Source organism: Capsicum annuum, chromosome 12, assembly GCF_002878395.1.
Source record: "Capsicum annuum cultivar UCD-10X-F1 chromosome 12, UCD10Xv1.1, whole genome shotgun sequence".
Classification (NCBI taxonomy): domain Eukaryota; kingdom Viridiplantae; phylum Streptophyta; class Magnoliopsida; order Solanales; family Solanaceae; genus Capsicum; species Capsicum annuum.
In genome coordinates, this window is record NC_061122.1 from 202473381 (window position 1) to 202481432 (window position 8052).

Below are 8052 nucleotides of genomic sequence, written 5' to 3' on the forward strand. Positions count from 1 at the left end.
CTAATTTTTGCCTTTCTAGTTCCGACGTAATGGTTCTCGATTATTTTAAAGTTGATTTCTTTGAATTATTTAACGATCCATTTGTCTATTAGCTTGCATATCATTATTTCTGTTGATTTGGGATCTTCTAACCCTTTCAAATTTGATAGGGAATGACAAGAATCGCCTTGTCATTCGTCTTGTTACAAAACAATTAAGCAAGCAAATTTAACATACTTTTGCCATCGGTGTTTTATAAAATTTAAAATAGCAGGAACATATTTCTTTCCTGTATGATGCATGATGAGGCTAAAAATTCTTAGACCCGTGCAATAAAGTGGACTACGATTTGGTTAAATGGGATACTCCTATCCAAGATAATATAGTCGTAATATTAAACAACTTCAACACCTACACATAAATAGAGAAGTATTTTTAAGTATCATACAACGTCGTAGAATCAAATACAATATATATTAAGGAAAGAAAAGGTACATCGTACTACAAAAACTCATGTACTGTGGGATGATTACTTACGTTTGTATCATCACCTCTACCTCCTTTACTACCACACACCCCACCTCCTCTACTACCTCTACGACCCCGTCTCCCGCCGTCACTCCTACCTTGACTGCTTTGTCCCTCATCATATACATCATAGTATCCAAATCCCCATCTCCTAGAATCTCCGCGGGATGCGTATTAACACAAAGATCTATCTCTGTTGATCTAGGGCCTTCCACGTGAACGAACCTCCCTCAGATTTCTTATGATTGTTGAATCAGTATCGAAATCCGAATCAGGAACGTTATGGACTTCCATGTCATCTTCCCAGATCATGTATGTTTTGAAACAAGTTTTCAAAACATTCTTCAGGTCCCTACGTCTAATGGGGCAGTCCAATACGAGGTTGCAGTTTCTATTGAACCATTTCTTGATCCCATTGTATACTCGGTACTCGCTCGTCATTATTGGGTACCCTCCTGGAAAGAATTTACTCAAATATGGGCGGACTATATTTCTCCTCCAGCGGCGAAGTATTTAGCTATCATCAAACAGACGAATCCTTTTTAAAGTCATCGTCCTCATAATGTGGCAGCATGCGATTCTTTCACTTTTGAAGGTCTTGCAATTGCATTCAATATATTGATTGGCGGGATGGTACTCCACGGTGAAGACAAAATTATCATCGTGATAATCACTTCATATCGAATAGTCTGTCACGTTATATACCTCAACTCCCTCCACCGCATTGAATCAACATGCCTTTCAATTTTACAGTATGGTAGCCTTGCAACATGTACCCTAAAGAAATCATAAATAACGCGAGTGTAGTGGCCATATATCTTCATATCCCAATAGAATGTGATGGTAGGTCGTACAAGCTACTTTCTTTCGCTGGCTTGGCTCTCGAATTCCTTCTCATATTTAAACCTGAGGGTAACCTCATATTGCTCAACAAACTGCTTTAGAGAGCTTCGACCGCTAATGTATCCATCAAAGAAGACATGCATTGACTCACACCTTTGGGTGGACATTATACCAGCCCAAAAGAAGTGCTTGATAAATAGGGGAACCCATTTAGACCGCTCTGAGTAGAGACTTTGGAACCAAATCTGTCGACCCAGGTCGTATTCTTCAATGAAGGCCTGCTACTTATCCTCAAATTCAGCTGTTGTAATGCTGTCAAAGGTGATCGCTTTGAAGCGAGCCTTGACAGGCTTATAATTGGTCAACCCCCTAAGATTTATGGGTTGCTTAATAAGGATGTGCCAAATGCAATACCTGTGGACGGTATTTGGCAGCACCTCACGAATGGCTGCCTTAATACTCTCACATTAGTCTGTGAAGATAGCCTTTGGAGGGATTTTTCCCATGGCCGTAAGCTAAGTTCTGAATACAAAAGCATATGTTTTGATGTCCTCGCTCGTGAGCAAAGCACATCCCAAAAATATGGACTGATTGTGGTGATTAATACCAATGAAGGAAGCAAATGGCATGCGCCACTGATTCAAAGGGCAGGTTGTATCAAGCATATGACGTCGCTGAAGTCGCGGTAGGCAGTCTTGTAGTGTGTGTGCACCCACACAATATTCCAAAGTCTGCCAGTATTTTCGGAGTCTATTGAATAAAAAAAAATTTCATCCTTGGACTGCATATCCACAAAAAATCTGTGCAACACGATAGCATCATTGGAAAGTTTTGGAGCCTCCATTGCTGAAGAATGTAGTTACGACAGTCCATGGGAGCGCACCTCATTCTTTCGGGGTCTCCAGCTTCCAACTCTAAGAGTCTTATGCTCTTTGAAGGCCTTAGAACTACAATGTCGTGCGCTACTAGACTTCTTTTCATAGTCCTGCTCAATTTCCTATGGGAGGGAAAAAATGCGACAGTGCAGGTTCCAACTTATGATTGTGCTCTAAGATAACCTTTATCACTATGCACGAACCATCATTCATCACTTGATAGTTCACCTTAGCTTTGCAATCAACCCTCTTTCTTTGCTTCCTAGTCATTGTTTTTCGGCACTTATCACACCCAAATGTCACATAATTTAATTGAACAACCAGTTTTTTTGCACTTTTCTTAACAACTCCAAAACCAGTCAAACGACTGTGTTCTTTATAAAATGCGAAGGCAGTTTGTACACAACGAAAAGACATACCTTCAACAGGGCCTGCCATATATTGCTCTTCGATGTAGCTATCATCTTGCATTGGGCCTTCCTCTTTGTCACGACTCGACCCTGGGCCCTGGCTGAAACAGACATCCAGAACCATGAAGACCCGAGAGACCCCTATCTCTGCCCAACCCACTAGTGATATTGTACGCTCTGGGCCCATGCCCGCACGACTTTAAAACGCATCACTAGAGAGTAAGGCTTTTTACTTATATACCTAGCATCTCTGCTGTGTTTTGCCGATGTGGGACTCCTTCCTAAGTTAGGGTGTTACATACACCCCCCTTATAGACTCAGCATCCTCGCTGAGGTTTGCCCTACCGAATGGGATTTGCCTACACTCAGGACTGAGGTTTGCCCCGTCTTACCGGGATTTGCCTACACTCAGTTTGAAGTCTGACCCACATCGACAGGGACGACACAAGAGCGGCTCAAATACCATTTTATCACACCCCGACCAGAGGCCTTGGCCGCGATGGGCATCTCGAACTACGAAGACCTGAGAGACCTCTGTCTTTGCCCAACCCACTAGTGATATTGTCCGCTTTGGGACCAGGCCTGCACGGCTTTAAAATGCGTCACTAGGGAGTAAGGTCTTCTTACTTATATACCCAACATCCCTCTTATGTTTTGCCGATGTGGGACTCCTTCCTAAGTTGGGGTGTTACACTCTTCTTAAACATCATCCTCCCCATAATGATCTTCTTCGCCATCAGAAACACTTAAATCTTCATCTTGAACCGATTGATGAGACCTATTCATCTCCTCATCAGCCAGGTTTTGAAAGTCTTCGTCGTCGGTGTCGAAATATCGATCTGGACCATCAGCATATCCACTATATGAGTCTTCATTACCATGCAAACTATCACTATCCTCCAAACCAAAAACGTCATGTAATATTGCTCTTAATTGGTTATTACATTCATTATGATCCATTATGGTCGAATTAAATGAAAGAGGATAGAATAATTAATGATCAAGTGCAATGAAATGGTTAGAAAAATTTAATTGAGTAAAGTAGAATGATTAGTTAAGACAAAATGTAAAAGAGGAAAGTTAAAAGAGTAGAGGAGAAGTTTGGTCTAACAAAAAAAATAAAAAAATAAAAGGTGGTTTTGCAATTTTGGAGGGAAGAATAGGCGGTTTTGACGTCAAAGGGAAAAATCATCATTTTACCCTTTTCGAGTAAATCGAGTCAAATTGCTCTCGAGTCGTTTAGCACTATCCGAATGAGAATCATTATCCTTTAAATGATTTTTACGTGCTACCATAGAGGAAAGTAAGTAATAAACTATGATTTAAAAGGCAGTCCTGATTTAGTGATTTATGAAGTTTTAATAAGGGGTGTTGATATTTGTATAAGAAAATTATAAATTTATTGTCTAATCTAAAGTTAAAAGAAAATATCTTGAATTTAATACTACTTAATCATACTCCACAATTTTAACAAAATGGGTTGACTTTCGAATCCTTATTTAATCAGGAATAGTCATTTTCTTCTATATATCCCTTTATGAATAGTACTAGTATCGATGGTCTGTGCTAGCACGAGCTCAATATAAATTATTTTTTTACCTTAATTTATGTGACACAAATAAATTTTAAATAATTAATTATATTTTTAGATATTTTAAGCTATTAACTAATGCATTTTTTAATTTTTTTTATATAATTTTTAAATAATATATATTACTCTCTTTATTCATTTTTTTGTGACATTGATAGTCAATTATATTTTTTAAATAATTTAAATTTTAAATTATCGTTATTTATAATAAATTTTCTTCTATTCTAGCAACTAGAAGTGACATAGTAAAATTATCATAAAATGTACTTGTTTAAGAAAATTTAAGTGGGCTCATATAAGACGTCAAGTTAATTTAAAGGATCAAGAGTTAATATTTTATTTTTTATTAAATATTATTAATTTTTAATACTTAGATGACTTATAATTATTAATTATGGTGATATAGTAAAATCACGATTGAAACAACTGAAACAGTCATATCATTAATGTCTTTACTTTATTAATTAAATATTATCATTTTCTAATACATAAATAAATTATAATAATTAATTAGGGGTGATATAGTAAAATTAGTAAAATTATGATTAAAACAACTTAAATAGGCATGTCAACCATGAGCAAACTGTTTCAGTTGCTTCATTGCCACTTATTATATAGGAGAATTACTTTAGAAAAATACTTATGAAAAAATTTAAGAAGGTCTCATGTAAGTCGTAAAGTTAATTTAAAGCATTAAGAGTTAATTTTTATTTTACATCTATTTTACCTTTTTATTAAATATTATTAATTTTTTAACACTTAGATGACTTATAGTAATTAATTAATGGTGATACGGTAAAATTATATTGAAGCAGCTGAAGCAGACATGCCATAAAGGTCTATTTTATTTTTTAAATTAAATATTGTTAATTTTTTAATATGTAAATGACTTATAATATTTAATTAGTGATATAGTAGTAATAATTAATCAGGGTGATATACTAAAATTATGATTGAATCAACTGAATAAGATATGTCATAAATATCTATTTAATTTTTTATTAAATATTATTAATTTTTTAATATATAAATGACTTATAAAATAATTAATTAGGGGTGATATAGTAAAATCACAGTTGAAGCAGCTGAAGCAGGCATGTCAACCTCATGTCTGCTTCAGCACCCAAACTCCCTCTTATATATACCAGAGGGTATATGGCCCGTGTTGGTACGGGACCAACGTAAATAACGTTTTTATGTTATATATACCCTTGTCTCAATTTATGTGGTATTGATATAATTTTTGAGAGTTAACAAAATTTTTACATATTTTAAAAATATTTTAAATTATTAATTATTGTGATTTATAGTACTTTTTCTTTTATCCTAATTTCTGTGATAGTAATAAAATTTAGAAAGCCAACCAAAAATTTTTATGATTTTTAATTATTTTAAGTTGTTGATTATTATAATATATAATACTTTTACGTCATTTTTAAATATATAATAGATTAAAATAAAAAGTAAAATAAACAAAAATAAAAGAAAATATCTAAGTAGCAACACAAGCAAACATATCGAGCTGCTGCCTACTTATCATTCTTTATAAGTGAGGTAATGAATCACAAATATTAATTTATGTGATATAATGATTATATGATCATGATAACTAATCAGGGGTGATATAGTAAAGTCACGACCGAAGCAGCAAAGTAGACATGTCTTAAATGACTTGCAACGACTAATTAGAAGTGATATAGCAAAATTACTATAAAATATATTTGTAAAAGAAAATTTACTTTATTTTATTTTTTATTAAATATTATTAATTTTTTAATATTTAGATGACTCATAATAATCAATTCGGAGCAATATTTAGTAAAATTACAGTTAAAAACGCCGAAGCAGAAATGATATACATGTCTTTTTTTCCTTTTTAATTAAATATTATTAATTCTAATACATAAATGACTTATAATAATTAATTAGGGTGATATAGTAAAATAATGGTTGAAGGACGTCAACTTAATTTAAAATAGCAAGAGTTAATTTATCATTTCATGTATATTTTATCTTTTTATTAAATATTATTAATTTTTTAATACTTAGATTACTCATATTAATTATTTGGGAACGGTATTTAGTAAAATTACGGTTGAATCAACTGCAGTGGTCATGTTATAAATGTCTATTTTTTAATTAATATTATTAAATTTTTAATACATAAATGACTTGTCTATCGAAAACAACCTCTCTACTTCTTCGGAGGTAGCGATATGAATTGCGTACATCTTACCCTCCCCAGACCCCACTTTGTGGGAATACACTGGGTATGTTATTGTTGTTGTTAATACATAAATGACTTATAATAATTAATTAGATGTGATATAGTAAAATCACGATTAACAACTAAATCAGGCATGTCATAAATGTCTATTCTCTTTTTATTTAAATATTATTAATTTTATAATACATAAATGACTTATAATAATTAATTAAAGATGATATAGTACGGCGAAAATGCTCTATTGGGCCGACACTGACACTAAGAAATAAAAACTAGGGGAGCGAATGAAATTAGATACCCCAATAATCCTTACCGTAAACGAAATTAAAATTATCAATATATTTTTGTGAAAATAACAATTATGATAAATATATAGAAAATGCTCATTAATCTCTTTCTGATACAGATATATGCATAGTATATTCAAGTTCTAATTAAAAAATTTCAATTTTTAATTTTTAAGAGAACAATAAACATTGGAGCAAGTTATTTTTCAACATTAAAGGTGACTTTATGGGTTTCTGTAGACTTTTAGAAACCAGCATTGTGGATCGAATTCAACTACATCGGATCAATTATTATGCTTCTTTAATTAAAATTGTAAATTAGGCAAATTTTTAATTTTACAAAAACAAGAAAATTAAAAAACATTGAAGCGGCTTGATAAATTTATATGATTAAAATATGCTTTAAATAACGTTAAAATTTTCACTTTAATTTGGAATGATGTAAATGATTACAAGCCGACAACAATTACCGCCTAGAGTTTAAATTTCAAAATTGATTATGCTACTCCTATAAAAATTAACATAATTTATCATATCCAATAGTAATCATCGATAACTCACTGGAGTAGTAAATTAATAAAAAATGAGATGCTATATTTTGCATATACAAAATACGATATTATTTAACGTTATTTGATAGTGCATTACCTTTATCACTCACAATATTAAATTTTTATTATATATTTTTCTTAATTTCTTTTTTACTTGATACATTTTGACCCAACACTAATCTTAAGAAAGTATTCATTAGGAATTTATTTTATTAAATTAAATTTATTAATTTATACTTTAAAATTTTAAAGTTAAGTTTAAATAGTAGTATTTCTATATAAGATAAAAGTATTTTTAAAATTTAAATTTACTAAAATAAATAAGTAAAAAAAATTAAATTTGAATATAAAAGTCAATTAAAATAATAAAATTTATTTACTTTAAGAATTTAGTTATAAATAATTAAGATAAAATTATCATCTTATTAAATTACTTAAATTTAAACAATTTAAATTAAATTTATGTAAAGTTGGAAGGTACTATGGGACCCACCATCATTATATTCAAGCAACTTGCAGGTCAATGTTGTGATTAAATGGAAAAAGTTGAATCTCTGTTGAGTGCATGATTTGTAATTAAATGAAAGATAGTGAGTTTTTTTTTAAAGCTATTTATAGGATACAAAAAACATAGCACACAAACAAATTCTTTAAGCAGATTCAGCTTATAATAAAACTAAAATACCCTGAACTTTTATTCTATTTCAAGAAGCTGACATGTTGAAGGTAGCTTTTCTAATATATAAAATTAATTAATTAAT

At 31.6% G+C, this 8052-nt stretch overlaps 1 pseudogene; it reads right to left on the reverse strand.

Moving 5' to 3' along the window:
• Positions 1-3334: 3334 nt before the first annotated feature.
• LOC107848970 overlaps positions 3335-8052 on the reverse strand; it is a 22028-nt pseudogene continuing 17310 nt past the window's right edge.